The sequence below is a fragment of the Haematobia irritans genome, chromosome 2 (assembly GCF_050003625.1).
Source record: "Haematobia irritans isolate KBUSLIRL chromosome 2, ASM5000362v1, whole genome shotgun sequence".
Lineage (NCBI taxonomy): Eukaryota > Metazoa > Arthropoda > Insecta > Diptera > Muscidae > Haematobia > Haematobia irritans.
In genome coordinates this window covers 26,762,588-26,781,514 of record NC_134398.1, presented here as the reverse complement: position 1 = coordinate 26,781,514, position 18,927 = coordinate 26,762,588, and the positions used below count along the sequence as shown (strand labels likewise).

At 21.0% G+C, this 18,927-nt stretch overlaps 1 protein-coding gene across 8 annotated transcripts in view; it reads left to right on the top strand.

The window, feature by feature from the left end:
- Positions 1 to 18,927, top strand: part of Nckx30C (solute carrier family 24 member Nckx30C) — a 544,602-nt gene that overhangs the window by 341,962 nt on the left and 183,713 nt on the right. The window lies entirely within an intron of this gene.

Sequence of the window (18,927 nt, the reverse complement as noted above, 5' to 3'; positions counted from 1 at the left end):
AAGCTTTAAACTCAAAAAAGACTAAAATCACTATAATATATTGAGTCATTACAATTTTTTTTAATAAAACCTCATAATGCGAGACTAGCCCTTCACTTGTTAATAAGATCTTTCATTACCAAGTCATTGACCCACAAAGACCGTCGGTAACTTATTAAAAAACGGTGACTTTTAAATCATAGCAAAGTACATCGTAAAATCGATTTAAATGGGCACTATAATTGATTAAGTTAGGTTTGGGAAAATTTTGTCAAAATTTTATTTTTATAGAAAATTTTATCAAAATTTTATTTTTATAGAAAATTTTGTCACAGTTTTATTTCTATACAAATTTTGTCAAAATTATATTTCTATAGAAAATTTTTTCAAAATTTTATTTCTATAGAAAATTTTGTCAAAATTTTATTTCTATAGAAAATTTTGTCAAAATTTTATTTCTATACAAAATCTTATTTCTATAAAAAAATTATGTAAAAATTGTATTTATATGGAAAATTTTGCCAAAATTTAATATCTATAGAAATTTTGTCAAAATTTTATTTATATAGAAAATTTTATCAAAATTTTATTTCTATAGAAAATTTTGTCAAAATTGTAGTTCTATAGAAAAATTTTGCAAAATTGTATATCTATAGAAAATTTTGTCAAAGTTTTATTTCTATAGTAAATTTTTTCAAAATTTTATTTTTATAGAAAATTTTATCAAAATTTTATTTTTATAGAAAATTCTGTTAAAGTTTTATTTCTATACAAATTTTGTCAAAATTATATTTCTAGAGAAAATTTTGTCAAAATTTTATTTTTATAGAATATTTTATCAAAATTTTATTTCTATAGAAAATTTTATAAAAGTGTTATTTCTATTGACAATTTTGTCAAAATTTTATTTTTATAGAAATTTCTGTCAAAATTTTATTTCTATTGAAAATTTTATTTTTATAGAAATTTTTGTCAAAATTTTATTTCTATTGAAAATTTTGTCAAAATTTTATTTTTATAGAAATTTTTGTCAAAATTTTATTTCAGTATACAAAATTTTGTCAAAATCTTATTTCTATAGAAAATTTTGTCAAAATTTTATTTCTATAGAAAATTTTGTCAAAATTTTAGTTCAATACAAAATTTTGTCAAAATTTTATTTCTATACAAAATCTTATTTCTACAAAAAAATGTTGTGAAAATTGCATTTATATGGAAAATTTTGACATAATTTAATATCTATAGAAAATTTTGTCAAAATTTTATTTCTATAGAAAAGTTTGTCCAAATTGTATTTCTATAGAAAATTTTTGCAATATTTTATATCTGTAGAAAATTTAGCAAATATTACATCTATAGAAAATTTTGTCAAAATTTTAATTTTATAGAAAATTTTGTTAAAGTTTTATTTCTATACAAATTTTGTCAAAATTATATTTCTATAGAAAATTTTGTCAAAATTTTATTTTTATAGAAAATTTTGTCAAAATTTTATTTCTATAGAAAATGTTGTCAAAATTTTATTTTTATAGAAAATTTTATAAAAATGTTATTTCTATTGAAAATTTTGTCAAAATTTTATTTTTAAAGAAATTTTTGTCAAAATTTTATTTCTGTAGAAATTTTTGTCAAAATTTCATTTCAGTATATAAATTTTTGTCAAAATTTTATTTCTGTATATACAATTTTTGTCAAAATTTTATTTCTATAACAAATTTTGTTAAAATTTTATTTCTATAGAAATTTTGTCAAAATTTTATTTCTATACAAAATCTTATTTCTATAAAAAAATGTTGTGAAAATTGTATTTATATGGAAAATTTTGTCAAAATTTAATATCTATAGAAAATTTTGTGAAAATTTTATTTATATAGAAAATTTTGTGAAAATTTTATTTATATAGAAAATTTTGTCAAAATTTTATTTCTACAGAAAATTTCGTCAAAATTGTATTTCTATATAAAAATTTTGCAAAATTTTATATCTATAGAAAATTTTGTCATAATTCTATTTATATAGAAAATTTTGTCAAAATTTTATTTCTATAGAAATTTTTGCCAAAAATGTATCCGGATAGGAAATTGTGTCAACATTTTTTTCTATAGCAAAAATTGTATTAAAATTGTATGCTTATAGAAAATTTAGTCAACATTTTATTTCTCTAGAAAATGTTGTCAAAATTTTATTTCTACAGAAAATTTTGTCAATATTTTATTTCTATAGAAAATTTTGTCAAAATTTTATTTCTATAGAAAATTTTGTCGAAATTTAATTTTTATATATAATATTACGACCATATTACCCAAAAGTACACGTTACGCCCTTTCTCCTGATACGAAAATATCTTGGGCAGGATTGCACAGTGACCCGGTATTATAAAAATCTAGAATCCATTAGTGCGGATTTTTTTCTACAATATCTCTATCGTTATTGAGTTTTTAATCTATGTGACCTTATTTTCTGAAAGTGCGCTCCTGGGCCCTTGTTATGGTATCAAGTCGCTTAAATAATTTATTATTGGTCAAAAGTAGTCAAAATATATATAACCCTTTTGTGGTCGCCGTAGCATAACTCAATTAACCCATTCGGTGCGCGGCTAAATCACTCTGGTTTGTCTCTTAGGTATTTACAACTTACAAATTTATCTTCACGCATTTTATTTCTATAGAAAATGTTGTCAATATTTTATTTATGTAGAAATTTTATCGAAATTTTATTTATATAGATTTTTTTCGAAATTTTATTTCTATAGAAAATTTTGTCAAAATTTTATTTTTATCGAAAATTTTTTCAAAATTTTAATTCTATAGAAAAATTTTTCAAATTTTATTTCTATAGAAAATTTTGTCAAAATTTTATTTCCATAGAAAATTTTTGCAAAATTTTATTTCCATAGAATATTTTGTCAAAATGTTACTCCGATAGAAAATTTTGTCAAAATTTAATTTCGAAAGAAAATTTTGTCAAAATTTTATTCTATAGAAAATGTTGTCAAAATTTTCTTTCTATCAAAAATGTTATCAAAACTTTGTTTCAATAGAAAATTTTGTCAAAATTTAATTTCTAAAGAAAATTTTGTCAAAATTTTTCCATAATTTTTTTTCTATACAAAATTTTGTCAAAATTTTATCTTCATAGAAAATTTTGTCTAAATTTTATTACTATGGAAAATTTTGTCAAATTTTAATTTCGAAAGAAAATTTTGTCAAAATTCTATTTCTATTTAAATTTTTGTCAAAATTTTATTTATATAAAAAATTTTGTCAAACTTTTATTTCTATTTTGTCAAAATTAAATTTCTATAGAAAACTTTATCAAAATTTTATTTCTATTGAAAATTGTGTCAACCTTTTTAGTTCTTTAGGACATTGAAGTAACTCTTAGTTGGATAGGAATATTTGGAAAATTCCACCAAACCATCAAGAATTCTACCAATCTGCCAAACAGTAAAAAATCAAGCATTTTGGATAGAATTCTACCAACTGTGGCAACCGTGATTGCGATACCACATAAACTAAAACCACCTATTACGTATAGGTTCATACCAATAGATTCGAGATCCGCTGGAATATGTAACATAGTTTCTCGGCTCACTTGTACCACTTTTTTCAAATGTTGATATTTTGCAATAATTTTTCATTGTGTCACTAAATTCCATACTCTTTACATTATTTTAATATGTAATGTATTTCCTCGCCTAACCAGAGTTACCGTTGTATCGCTTTAGTAGCAAATTTGTCAAAATTCTATTTCTATAGAAAATTTTATCAAAAATTTATTTCTATAGAAAATTTTATCAAAAATTTATTTCTATAGAAAATTTTGTCAAAATTTAATTTCTAAAGAAAATTTTGTCAAAATATTATTTCTATAGACAATTTTTGCAAAATTTAATTTCTAAAGAAAATTTTGTCAAAATTTTATTCCTATAGAAAATTTTGTCAAAATTTTATTTCTACAGAAAATTTTGTCAATATTTTATTTCTACAAAAAATTTTGTCAATTTTTTATTTCTATTGAAAATTTGGTCAAAATTTTATTTCTATAAAAAATTTTGTCAAATTTTATTTCTGTAGAAAATTTTGTCAAAGTTTTATGCTTATAGAAAATTTTTTCAAAATTTTAATTCTATAGAAAATTTTGTCAAAATTTTATTTCTATAGATTTCTTTTTTTGCTATAAAAATTTGTTCAAAATTTTATTCTTATAGAAAATTTTGTCCAAATTTTATTTCGAGTCCCCCTGGAATATGTAAAATAGTTTCTCGGTTTACTTGTACCACTTTTGTGAAATGTTGATATTTTGCAATAATTTTTCATTGTGTCACTAATTTCCATACGCTTTACATTATTTTAATATGTAATGTATTTCCTCGCCTAACCAGAGTTACCGTTGTAGCAAATTTATCAAAATTCTATTTCTATAGAAAATTTTATCAAAAATTTATTTCTTTTCCTCTGTTGGTTAAGCTACACTTGTAGTTTAGTCAATGTATGGTTTTTAAGCTGCAATAAAAAACAACAACAATACTTAAAGAACAAAACCAACAATAACAAAACAAAACGAATGGAAAAATTTATTTCTATAGAAAATTTTATCAAACATTTTTTTCTATAGAAAATTATGTCAAAATTTAATTTCTAAAGAAAATTTTTTCAAAATTTTATTCCTATAGAAAATTTTAAAAAAATTTTATTCCGATAGAAAAATTTGTCAAAATTCTATTACTATTTAATTTTTTGTCAAATGTTTAATTCTATAGAAAATTTTGTCAAAATTTTATTTCTATAGAAAAAATTTTCAAAATTTAATTTCTTAAGAAAATTTTGTCAATATTTAATTTCTAAAGAAAATTTTTTCAAAATTTTATTCCTATAGAAAATTTTAAAAAAATTTTATTCCGATAGAAAAATTTGTCAAAATTCTATTACTATTTAATTTTTTGTCAAATGTTTAATTCTATAGAAAATTTTGTCAAAATTTTATTTCTATAGAAAAAATTTTCAAAATTTAATTTCTAAAGAAAATTTTGCCAAAATTTTATTTCTATAGAAAATTTGGTCAAAAATTTATTTCTATACAACATTTTGTCAAATTTTATTTCTGTAGAAAATGTTATCAAAGTTTTATGCTTATAGAATTTTTTTTTTCAAAATTTTAATTCTATAGGAAATTTTGTCAACATTTTATTTCTATAGAAAATTTTTTCAAAATTTTATATCTATAGAAAAATTTTGCCGAAATTTTATTTCTATAGAAAATTTTGTCAAAATTTTATTTGTATAGAAAATTTTGTCAACATTTTATTTATATAGAAAACTTTTTTCGAAATTTTATTGCTATATAAAATTTTTGTAAAATTTAATTTCTGTCAAAATTTTATTTGTATAGAACATTTTGTCAAAATTTTACTTATATAGAAAACTTTTTTCGAAATTTTATTGCTATATAAAATTTTTGTAAAATTTTATTTCTGTGGACAATTTTGTCAAAATTTTATGTCCATAAAAATTTTATTTCTATAGAAAAATTTGTCAAATTTTTTTTTATCGAAAATTTTGTCAATCGACAAATTTTATTTCCATCGACAATTTTGTCAAAATTTTATTTCTATCGAAAATTTTGTCAAAATTATACTTCTATTAAAATTTTGGTCAATATTCTATTTCTATAGAAAATTTTACCAAAATTTTATTTCTATAGAAAATTTTATTTCTATAGAAAATTTAGTCAAGTTTTTATTTCTATAGGAAAGTTTGTCAAATTGATATGTAATGTATTTCCTCGCCTAGACAGAGTTACCGTTGTATCACTTTAGTAGCACATTTGTCAAAATTCTATTTCTATAGAAAATTTTATCAAAAATGTATTTCTATAGAAAATTTTATCAAACCTTTATTTCTATAGAAAATTTTGTCAAAATATAATTTCTAAAGAAAATTTTCTTTAGAAATTAAAGTTTGACAACATTTTATTAATATAGAAAATCTTGTCAAAATTTTATTTCTACCGAAAATTTTGTCAATATTTTATTTCTATAGAAAATTTTGTCAAAATTTTATTTCTATTGAAAATTTTGTCAAAGTTTTATGCTTATAGAAATTTTTAGAAAATTTTGTCAAAATTTTAATTCTATAGAAAATTTTGTCAAAATTTTATTTCTATAGAAAATTTTTGCAAAATTTTATTTCTATAGAAGATTTGGTCAAACATTTATTTCTATACAACATTTTGTCAAATTTTATTTCTGTAAAAAATTTTGTCAAAGTTTTAATTCTATAGAAAATTTTGTCAAAATTTTATTTCTATAGAATAGTTTGTCAAAATTTTATTCCGATAGAAAATTTTGTCAAAATTTAATTTCGAAAGAAAATTTTGTCAAAATTCTATTTCGAAAGAAAATTTTGTCAAAATTCTATTTCTATTTAAATTTTTGTCATAATTTTATTTCTATAGAAAAATTTTTCAAAATTTAATTTCTAAAGAAAATTTTGCCAAAATTGTATTTCTATAGAAAATTTAGTCAAAATTTTATTTATATAGATAATTTTGTCAAAATTTTATTTATATAGAAAATTTTTCCGAAATTTTATTTATATAGAAAATTTTTTCGCAATTTTATTGCTATATAAAATTTTTGCTAAATTTAATTTTAGTGGACAATTTTGTCAAAATTTTATTTCTATAGAAAATTTTGTCAAAATTTTATTTCCATCGACAATTTTGTCAAAATTTTATTTCTATCAAAAATTTTGTCAAAATTATATTTCTATTAAAATTTTGGTCAATATTCTATTTCTATAGAAAATTTTACCAAAATTTTTTTTAAATAGAAAATTTTATTTCTATAGAAAATTTTGTCAAATTTTTATTTCTATAAAAAATCTTGTCAAAATGTTATTTCTATAAAAAATTTTTTTTTTCGAAATTTTATTTCGATTGAAAATTTTGTCCAAATTATATTTCTATTAAAATTTTGGTCAATATTCTATTTCTATAGAAAATTTTACCAAAATTTTATTTCAATAGAAAATTTTATTTCTATAGACAATTTTGTCAAATTTTTATTTCTATAGAAAATCTTGTCAAAATTTTATTTCTATAAAAATTTTTTTTCGAAATTTTATTTCTATAGAACATTTTTGCAAAATTTTATTTCTACAAAAAAAAGTCAAAATATTATTTATTTAGAAAATTTTGCCGACTTGTGGTCTTTTTTTCCTTTTGTATACCATAATGTTTCAACAAAAATGACACAATAACTAAAATGCGACTTAAAAATTTAAACAGTATGGCATTTAGTGGCCATTAAAGTGACACAATGTTTGTGTTACAATCCAAATGACTAACCTAGATTATCAAACGCTTTTTGATTGTTTTTTCCTATTATACAAAAAAAATATATACTAAACTAAAAAACTAACAACTAAAAAAGGTTTCCTTACTACAAGCTTAAAAATAAAATAGCACACAAAATTTCTAAGCTCTTTTCAATGATCAAAAAAATTTTTTTGAAATTTTGAAACAAATTAAAAAACAAAACACACAAAAATTGCATACAAAAATGCATGGATCTGCTTTATACCTAATGAAAATTATTGACAAAAAAACGCGAAAGACAAAATATCAATTACTAACCCAAAATCTTTCATACAACTCTTTCATTTATAAGGCACTTGGCTCACTATGCTTTCAAGCGCTCTTCATTTTTAGACCTCACAAAACTTGTATTCAAAAAAAAAATCTCTCAATAACACTTCTATTTCACTGGATACACCCATTTAGCAGTGATCATCACTTTGTGTCATCACTATGTTAATACGAAAAATTCAAATTGAAGCTTTTTTCACAACTAACTCTGTAACTATTGCTCTGAATTTCACCAAAAAAAAAAAACTCCAAACACCGCAATGTGTAAAAAAATTTCAAAACACACTTATTTCTTTGTATAAATCAAAAATCTACTCATAATCTAATCCAAATGATTATTGTAAATCTAATCTAACTATCCCAAGGAAAGTAAACTAATAAAAAAACACACCTTCCCTTCAAAAGATCCTACACCCATAACCAACCACCAAGAAACAACAAACTCCACCCTTGCCTTTATATAAATACAAACCAAAAATGAAACCCTATCTCTCTTTCTATTGATCTATCTATAAATAATATCATATTTATATATAATTAAAAAAACCAAACTACCTATCAAAATTCTATCTCTTAGTAGTTTCAGTGTTTGTACGTGCGTTCCTTTTTTGATTTGAGAATTAAATTTTTAACGTTGAAATTTAAAATCAAACCCAAAAAAAAAAAATAAAAAAATACTATACCTGTTTTTATAAATAATTGATTTTGTTTTTAATTTACCCAAAAACAATAAACAAAATTTAATTCAAGCAAAAGACTTTAATAATTCTACAGAAAAAAAAACAAACTCCAAACCAAGATGTTAATAAAAAAATAACTTATGATTACCTTTCGTATATAAATCACCCTGTATATAAAAAAAATACTATATAACAATTTATTTACACAATTTTTTTGATTTCAATTTAAAATTATTTATTTAAAAATTATTTTCTTTTGTATTTAAGAAAAACATATAGATATTAAAATGCGAATTTTGTAACCACTATGGATTGTTTTCAGCCCAAAGTCTATGTGACCAACTGAGCTCTAGTGTTAATCGGTTATTGTTTAAAAATTTCATTAAGGACTACCAGACGGCGAAATTTGCCGCTTCCTTCTAAAAAACACGTTACAGGTATTCTGAAGCTGACCCCATATCAGCTCATAATAGAATCCTGTTTGTCTACATTCCAAATGTTCCTATTAGTACCTATTGTTCCATATCTTTAGGCCCATAAATATTATTTTACTCGAATCAGCGTTATTGTTGAAAATTCAAAAAAAAAAAAACAAGCAATAAACGGTTACACAGCATGTTAAGAAAAGTGGGAATTCAATGAATTTGGATTTGTTCTTGTTTTTTTATATCTTATGGAATATAACATTTATTTTACTTCCACTTCATAGAAGACCACTCCTTGGTATAGTGCTCTTAAAACGCAATGGAAAAATGGTGTTGCATACTTTCGGGCGGTAAATTTCTCCATTTGAATAGACCTTGATATTGCTCTGGCGATAATCAATTGAGCCCTCATGAAACAGAGTATCCCTGTCACAAAACAAAAATCACAAATAGGGATTGTAATCACAACAACAATAACAAAAACGACTTTGTGACTTATTCAACTTTCGAATAGTCGATATTTCGATTTTTTTTTAAATTTGGAGAAATCGAATTTTGGAATTTTTCATTTTAAATAAAATCACAAATGGTGATTGTAATCAGAAAAAAAAAAAACGATTTTGCGACCTCGGGATTGTAATCAGAATAAACAATTATTTATTATTTATTTATTAATTAATTTATAATAATTACAAATTACGGTAAACTTATTTATACGGGCAAGAGCAACTAGAGGCTATCGGTATATAGAATAAACAAATATGACGATAATCCATTCGGTTCTCATGAAACATAGTATCGCTATCATAAAATGGAAGATAAATCCAATTTTGTTTTTTAAAGTTTGGAATACCCGAATTTTAGAATATTTGAAAAATATTGACTCTTTGATTTTTTTTTTTACTTTTCGAGTTTTCAAATTTTTTAAAAATTGGAAACGTTGACTTTTCGATTTTTTTTTAAGTTCGGAAAAGTCGACTTCTCGAGTTTGTTAAATTCTTAAAAATGCAAGATTTCGTGTTTTAGTTTTTTTTTTTAATTTGGACAAGTCTACTTTTTGTGTCTTAGAGTTATGAAAAATAGATTTTTCGCGATTTTGTCTTTTTCAAAAATTGGAAAAGCCGACTTTTCGAGATTTTTTTTTTTAATTGGAACCTTTAAATTTTTCGATCGTGCAAATTATTCCAAAATCTCCAAAAATCGACTTTTACACTTTTTGAAATTTGGAAACGTCGACTTTTGATCTTTTCGAGGTTTCGAATTTTTGAAAATTCGAAAAATTTAAAAATTTGACTTTTCGAGTTTTTTCTTAAACATTTTGGCGAAGTCGACCTCTTGAGTTTGTTAAATTTAAATTTTTCCATCGTGCAAATTATTCCAAAATCAAACAAATCGACTTTTACACTTTTTGAAATTTGCAAACGTCGACTTTTGATCTTTTTGATGTTTCGAATTTTTGAAAATTCGAAAAATTGAAAAATTTTACTTTACGACTTTTTGTAACATTTTGGAGAAATCGACCTCTCGAGTTTGTTAAATCCTAAAAAAATCGATATTCAGAATTTATTTAGAATTTTTTAAATTTTGAATAGCCATTTTTTGATTATTCGATTTTCTTTTAAATTTTTTAAAAACTTAGAATTTTGGAAAAAACTACTTTTCACGATTTCTACTTTTTAAAAAATTGGAGAATTCTGAAAACCTTTCGATCGTACTAATTATATCAAAAAATCTACTTTTGGACTTTTTCAAATTTGGAAATGTCGACTTATGAACATTTCCATATTTTCGAATATTAAAAAAATTGACTTTACGAGTTGTTTTTTAAGTTTTTTTAAGTTTCTAAAACATTTCGGATTGTAGAATTTTTTAAAATTTTGAAACCCCACTTTTCGAGTTTTCGAATTTTTTACAATTTAGAAAAGTCCATTTTTCGAGTCTTTAAATATTCGACATTTTTAAAAATTTGAAAGAAATGAATTTTCGAGTTTTTTTTAATTTTGGAAAAGTTGACTTAACGAGTTTATTAAATTCTAAAACGTTTATATTTTTTGAATTTGGAAATTTCGACTTTTGAACTTTTCAACATATTCGAATATCTAAAAAATTTTAAAAAATTGACTTTAGGAGTTTTTTTCTTAATTTTCGGAAAAGTTCACTTTTTGAGTTTGTTAAATTCTAAAACATTTCGAGTTGTAGATTTTTTTAAAATTTTGAAAACCCACTTTTCGAGTTTTCAAATTTTTTTACAATTTAGAAGAGTCCATTTTTCTAGTCTTCAAATGTTCGACATTTTTAAAAATTTGAAAGAATTGATTTTTCGATTTTTTTTTAATTTTGGAAAAGTTTGTTAAACTCTAAAACTTTTATACTTTTTGAAATTGTCGACTTTTGAACTTTTCGAAATATTCGAATATCTAAAAATTTAAAAAAATTGACTTCACGAGTTTTTCTTAATTTTTGGAAAAGTTCACTTATCGAGTTTGTTAAATTCGAAAACAAAATCGAAATTTCAAGTTGTAGAATTTTTTAAAATTTTGAAAACCCACTTTTCGAGTTTTCGAATTTTTTACAATTTAGAAAAGTCCATTTTTCGAGTTTTAAATATTCGACATTTTTAAAAATTTGAAAGAAATGAATTTTCGAGTTTTTTTTAATTTTGGAAAAGTTGACTTAACGAGTTTATTAAATTCAAAAACTTTTATACTTTTGAAATTTGGAAATGTCGACTTTTGAACTTTTCGACATATTCGAATATATAAAAATTACAAAAAAATGACTTTACGAGTTTATTTTTAATTTTTGGAAAAGTTCACTTATCGAGTTTGTTAAATTCTAAAACATTTCGAATTGTTTTTTCAATTTTTTTACAATTTAGAATAGTCCATTTTTCTAGTCTTTAAATGTTCGACATTTTTAAAAATTTGAAAGAATTGAATTTTCGAGTTTGTTTTTTTAATTTTGGAAAAGTTGACTTATCGAGTTTCTTAAATTCTAAAACAAAATCGAAATTTCGAGCTGTAGAATTTTTTAAAAATTTGAAAAGTCACTTTTCGAGTTTTCGAATTTTTGAAAAACTGAATTTTTGATTTTTTTTCAAAAATTGATAAAAAAACGAATTTTCAATAATTTTTTAAAAATTGGAACCTTTAAAATTCGTCTTTGTAATCCTAAACTTTATGAGGAATTTTAATATTAGCAGATGTTAGTCACTCTATCAATAACCGATTACATTACTTAAAATAATCTACAAGGCTTTACTTGGAAGAAAGCCCAAGATAAAATTTGATTTTCTCCAATGCTAACAATAATATCACTCTAAACTCAGATTGTTTTTCTTAAATACAAAAGAAATATTTACTAAATTAAATTAAAATAACTTTGGTTTAATAATTTATTTTTTTGTTTTAATTGGAATTATTGGAAATGATTGCTTTATGTTTGTAAAAATATTCTACAAAATAAATAATGCATACATATACATACAAAATATATATACAAATAATAATAATATTTATAATATATTTATACAATAAATAATATTTGTGTTGTTATGTTGACAGTTTGGAGTTAAATTATGAATTTGCTTTTTGATATTTATTGTTGAATTTATTTATATAAAAATTACATTAAAACAAAATTTGTATAATAATAATCTAGGATATTTCAAAATTAAAGGCGTGTTGAAATGATTAAAAAAAATTAATAAATAAAATATCATACACATAAAAAAGGCAGTGTAATTCACACATTCTTGCTCTTCAAATTCAAATATTCTTTATATAATCAGAGTTTAGTGACATACAAACTTGTAATCTTGAAATAAGGCAAAGTTAGGTTTAGGTTAGGTTAAAGTGACAGCTCAATTTGATTGAGGCTCTTTTAGACTATTCAGTGCATTTTGATACAAGGGTAGATTATTTACTCTTTGGTATATTGGTAGCATTCTTAATGTTTTGGTGGATTTTGCAAAATAATCTTCCCAAACTAAGAGCTGCTTCAGAATTTTCTATAGAAATAAAACAATTTGACAAAATGTTCTATAGAAATAAAATTTGAACAAATTTTCTATAGAAATAAAATATTGACAAAATTTTATATAGAAATAATATTTTGACAAAATTTTCTATAGAAATAAAATTTTGACAGAAATTTTCTATAGAAATAAAATGTTGACAGAAATTTTCTATAGAAATAAAATTTTGAAAAAATTTTCTATAGAAATAAAATTTTAACAAAATTTTCTATAGAAATAAAATTTTGACAAAATTTTCTATAGAAATAAAATTTTGACAGAAATTTTCTATAGAAATAAAATTTTGACAAAATTTTCTATAGAAATATAAATTTGAAAAAATTTTCTATAGAAATATAAATTTGAAAAAATTTTCTATAGAAATAAAATTTTGACAAAATTTTCTATAGAAATAAAATTTGACAAAATTTTCTATAGAAATAAAATTTTGACAAAATTTTATATAGAAATAAAAATTTGACAAAATTTTCTATAGAAATATAATTTTGACAAAATTTTCTATAGAAATAAAATTTTGAAAAAATTTTCTATAGAAATAAAGTTTTGATAAAATTTTCTATAGAAATGAAATTTTGACAAAATTTTCTTTAGAAATAAAAACTTTGAGAAAATTTTCTATAGAAACAAAAATTTTGACAAAACTTTCTATAGGAATAAAATTTTGAAAAAATTTTCTATAGAAATAAAATTTTGAAAAAATGTTCTATAGAAATAAAGTTTTGATAAAATTTTCTATAGAAATATAATTTTGACAAAACTTTCTATAGGAATAAAATTTTGACAACATTTTCTATAGAAATAAAATTTTTACAAAATTTCCTATAGAAATAAGATTTTTTTCTTATAAAATAAACATTTTGCGAAAATTTTTATAGACATAAAAATGTTGACCAAATTTTCTATAGACCTAAAAATGTTGACCAAATTTTCTATAGAAATAAAAATTTTAACAAAATTTTCTATAGGAATATAATTGTGACAAAATTTTCTATAGAAATAAAATTTTGACAAAAATTCTATAGAAATAAAAATTTTTCAAAAAATTTCCTATAGAAATAAAAATTTGACAAAATTTACTATAGAAATGAAATTTTGACAAAATTTTCTATAGAAATAAAATTTTGACAAAATTTTCTATAGAAATAAAATTTTGAAAAAATTTTCTATAGAAATAAAGTTTTGATAAAATTTTCTATAGAAATGAAATTTTGACAAAATTTTCTTTAGAAATAAAAATTTTGAGAAAATTTTCTATAGAAATAAAATTTTGATAAAATTTTCTATAGAAACAAAAATTTTGACAAAACTTTTTATAGGAATACAATTTTGACAACATTTTCTATAGAAATAAAATTTTGACAAAATTGTTTATAGAATAAAAATTTTGTCAAAATTTTCTATAGAAATAAAATTTTCTATAGAAATAAAATTTTGACAAAATTTTCCATAGAAATAAAATTTTGACAAAATTTTCTATAGAAATAAAATTTTGAGAAAATTGTCTATAGAACAAAAATTTTATCAAAATTTTCTACAGAAATAAAATTTTGACGAAATTTTCTATAGAAATAAAATTCTGATAAAAACTTTCTATAGAAATAAAAATTTCACAAAATTTTCTATAGAAATTAAATTTTTACAAAATTTACTATAGAAATAAAAATTTTGACAAAATTTTCTATAGGAATAAAAATTTTGAGAAAATTTTCTATAGAAATAAAAGTTTGACAAAATTTTCTATAGAAATAAAAGTTTTGACAAAATTTTCTATAGGGATATAATTTTGACAAAATTTTCAATAGCAATAAAAATGTTAAAGAAATTTCCTATAGCAATAAAAATTTTGAGAAAATTTTCTATAAAAATAAAAAGTTTGAGAAAATTTTCTATAGAAATAAAAATTTGACACAATTTTCTATAGAAATAAAATTTTGACAAAATTTCCTATAGAAATAGAATTTTGACAAAATTTTTTATAGAAATAAAATTTACAAAATTTTCTATAGAAATCAAATTTTGATAAAATTTTCTATAGAAATAAAAACTTTGACAAAATTTTCTATAAAAATAAAAATTTTGACAAAATTTTCTATAGAAATAAAAATTGTGAGAAAATTTTCTATAGAAGTAAAATTTTGAGAAAACTTTTTAAAGAAATAAAATTTTGAGAAAATTTTCTATAGAAATAAAATTTTGTCAAAATTTTCTATAGAAATAAAAGTTTGACAAAATTTCCTATAGTATTAAAATTTTGACAAAATTTTCTATAGAAATAAAATTTTGACAACATTTTCTGTAGAAATCAAATTTTGACAAAATTTTCTATAGAAATAAAAATTTTGAGAAAATTTTCTATAGAAATAAATATTTTTACAAAATTTTCTATAGAAATACAAATTTTGACAAAATTTTCTATAGAAATAAAATTTTGACAAAATTTTCTACAGAAATAAAATTTTGACGAAATTTTCTATAGAAATAAAAATTTGACAAAATTTTCTATAGAAACAAAATTGTGACAAAATTTTTGAAAGAAATAAAATTTTGACAAAATTGTTTATAGAATAAAAATTTTGTCAAAATTTTATATAGAAATAAAATTTTACAAAATTTCCTATAGAAATAAAATTTTGACAAAATTTTCTATAGAAATAAAATTTTGAGAAAATTGTCTATAGAACAAAAATTTTATCAAAATTTTCTACAGAAATAAAATTTTGACGAAATTTTCTATAGAAATAAAATTCTGACAAAACTTTCTATAGAAATAAAAATTTCACAAAATTTTCTATAGAGATTAAATTTTGACAAAATTTTCTATAGAAATAAAAATTTTGAGAAAATTTTCTATAGAAATAAAATTTTGACAAAATTTTCTATAGAAATAAAAGTTTTTACAAAATTTCCTATAGCAATAAAAATTTTGAGAAATTTTTCTATAAAAATAAAAATTTTGAAAAAATGTTCTATAGAAATAAAAATTTGACAAGATTTTCTATAGAAATAAAATTTTGACAAAATTTCCTATAGAAATAGAATTTTGACAAAATTTTTTATAGAAATAAAATTTTGACAAAATTTTCTATAGGAATGAAATTTTGACAAAATTTTCTATAGAAATAAAAATTTTGACAAAATAAGTTTATTTTTCTTCAAATTTTGGTACCCTATTTTTGGCTCGAATGACAACCGTGATTTTGCCACCACGTTTTTTCTAGGGAATTTTTTTCTAGGAAAACTAGAAGCTTGTTTATAGCAACGTTCCAAAGAAGAGTGTATAGAACTCCTCCTTGGGGAGGAGGGACAAACAAACATACCTTTGCATGTATGCTTGTCCTAGGAAAGGAAATACTTCTTTAATATAAAAAATAACAATTAAGGAAGGTCTAAAGTCGACCTGCACCACTTTGTAGAGCTATATTTTCAAAACCATTTCAAACCTTTAACATTTTTTGGGTGCCATATGTAAAGATTTTTGGCCCCATATACCTATATTTAAATCTGAATCGATTTGAAAAAAAATTAGACTTCTACAAAATCTCTAGACTTAGAATTAAATCAGCTAATACCCGCCAGTATGACAAAATTTTCTATAGAAATAAAATTTTGAGAAAATTTTCTATAGAAATAAAAATTTGATAAAATTTTCTATAAAAATAAAAATTTGATAAAATTTTTTATAGAAATAAAGTTTTGTTAAACTTTTCTATAGAAATAAAAATTTGACAAAATTTCCTATAGAAATAAAAATTTTGATAAAATTTTCCATAGAAATAAAAATTTTACAAAATTTTCTACAGAAATAAAAATTTTGACAAAACTTTCTATAGGATTAAAATTTTGCAAATTTTTCTATAGAAATAAAAAATTTTATAAAATTTTCTATAGAAACAAAATTTTCTACAGAAATAAAAATTTTAACAAAATTTTCTATTGAAATAAAAATTTTGAGAAAATTTTCTATAAAAATAAAAATTTTGAGAAAATTTTCTATAGAAATAAAATTAAGAGAAAATTTTCTATAGAAATAAAATTTTGGAAAAATTTTCTATAGGAATAAAAATTTTGACAAAATTTTCTATAGAACTATAGATATAAAATTTTTACAAAATTATCTATAGAAATAGAATTTTGACAAAATTATCTATAGAAATATAATTTTGTCAAAATTTTCTATAGAAATAAAAATTTTGAGAAAATTTTCTGTAGACATGAAATTTTGACAAAATTTTCTTAGAAATAATTTTGACAAAATTTTCTATAGAAATAAAAATTTGACAAAATTTTCCAAAGAAATTAAATTTTGACAAAAATTTTTATAGAAATAGAATTTCGACAAAATTTCTATAGAAATGAAATTTTGACAAAATTTTCTACAGAAATAAAAATTTTGAAAAAAAAAATCCTATAGAAATAAAAGTTTTGAGAAAATTTTCTATAGAAACAAAAATTTTGACAAGATTTTCTATAGAAATCAAAATGTTGACAAAATTTTCCATAGAAATAAAAATGTTGACAAAATTTTCTATAGAAATAAAAATTTCACAAAATTTTCTATAGAAATAAAAATTTTGACAAAATTTTCTATAGAATTAAAATTTTGACAAAATTTTCTATAGAATTAAAATTTTGACAAAATTTTCTATAGAAATAAAATTTTGAGAAAATTTTCTATAGAAATAAAATTTTGACAAAATTTTCCATAGAAATAAAATTTTGACAAAATTTTCTATAGAAATAAAATTTTGACAAAATTTTCTATAGAAATAAAATTTTAACGAAATTTTCTATAGAAATAAAATTTTGACAAAATTTGCTATAGAAATAAAATTTTGACCAAACTTTCTACAGAAATAAAAACTTTGACAAAATTTTCTATAGGAATAAAATTTTGACAAAATTTTCTATAGAAATGAAATTTTGACAAAATTTTCTACAGAAATAAAAATTTTGAAAAAAAAATCCTATAGAAATAAAATTTTGACAAAATTTTCTACAGGAATGAAATTTTGACAAAATTTTCTATAGAAATAAAAATTTTGACAAAATAAGTTTATTTTTCTTCAAATTTTGGTACACTATTTTTGGCTCGAATGACAACCGTGATTTTGCCACCACTTTTTTTCTAGGGAATTTTTTTCTAGGGAAACCAGAAGGTTTTTTATAGCAACGTTCCAAAGAAGAGTTGATAGAACTCCTCCTTGGGGAGGAGGGACAAGCAAACATACCTCTGCATGTATGCTTGTCCTAGAAAAGTAAATACTTCTTTAATATAAAAAATAACAATTAAGGAAGGTCTAAAGTCGACCTGCACCACTTTGTAGAGCTATATTTTCAAAACCATTTCAAACCTTTAACATTTTTTGGGTGCCATATGTAAAGATTTTTGGCCCCATATACCTATATTTAAATCTGAATCGATTTGAAAAAAAATTAGACTTCTACAAAATCTCTAGACTTAGAATTAAATCAGCTAATACCCGCCAGAATTAGGCCATTCCCTAATCGCTTTTTACTCTAATTAAGGCTCCAAGATTAAGACATTTTTCGAGAAGAACATTATCTCTGACACAACTAAGTTCAATTTACTATAAATGTCATGCTTAAGTATTTCCGTTCTTACTCCTATCTCTTTAACTTCATTAAAAATCTTCAAGTTCACATTAATTTCGTTTTTAATTAGGAACAAAGTATGTATGTATCCTTCTTATAAACAACTACCAAGTGCTAATTGCCAGAAATTTTGGATGAACTTTTAATTTCTCATATTTAACATAAAACGACTTTATACAAAACTTTGTAGGTGTGGAAGCATATACGAGTACAAAGTACCATAAATTTTCAGCCTACTTGAAACTATGGTAAAGAACTAACAAAAAGGCCTATTATGAAGAAATATGCCCAGAAAAGAATATAGCGATGAGAACAAGACCTTCATGGTAGTCATACAAAGATGAAATTTCGTAAGCCAACATTTCCAAATGAAAAACTACAAACTGTGTGTTATTGTTTTAAGCCATAACCAGATTAAAGGCTTAAATTTGGTTACGGGGAGCTCTTATATACCTTATAACACCAGACGCTTCTCAGTGATATGGAATTAACATATGTTACACAGTGGTTTAAAATCGATAATTGTTGGTTATAGAAATGCGCC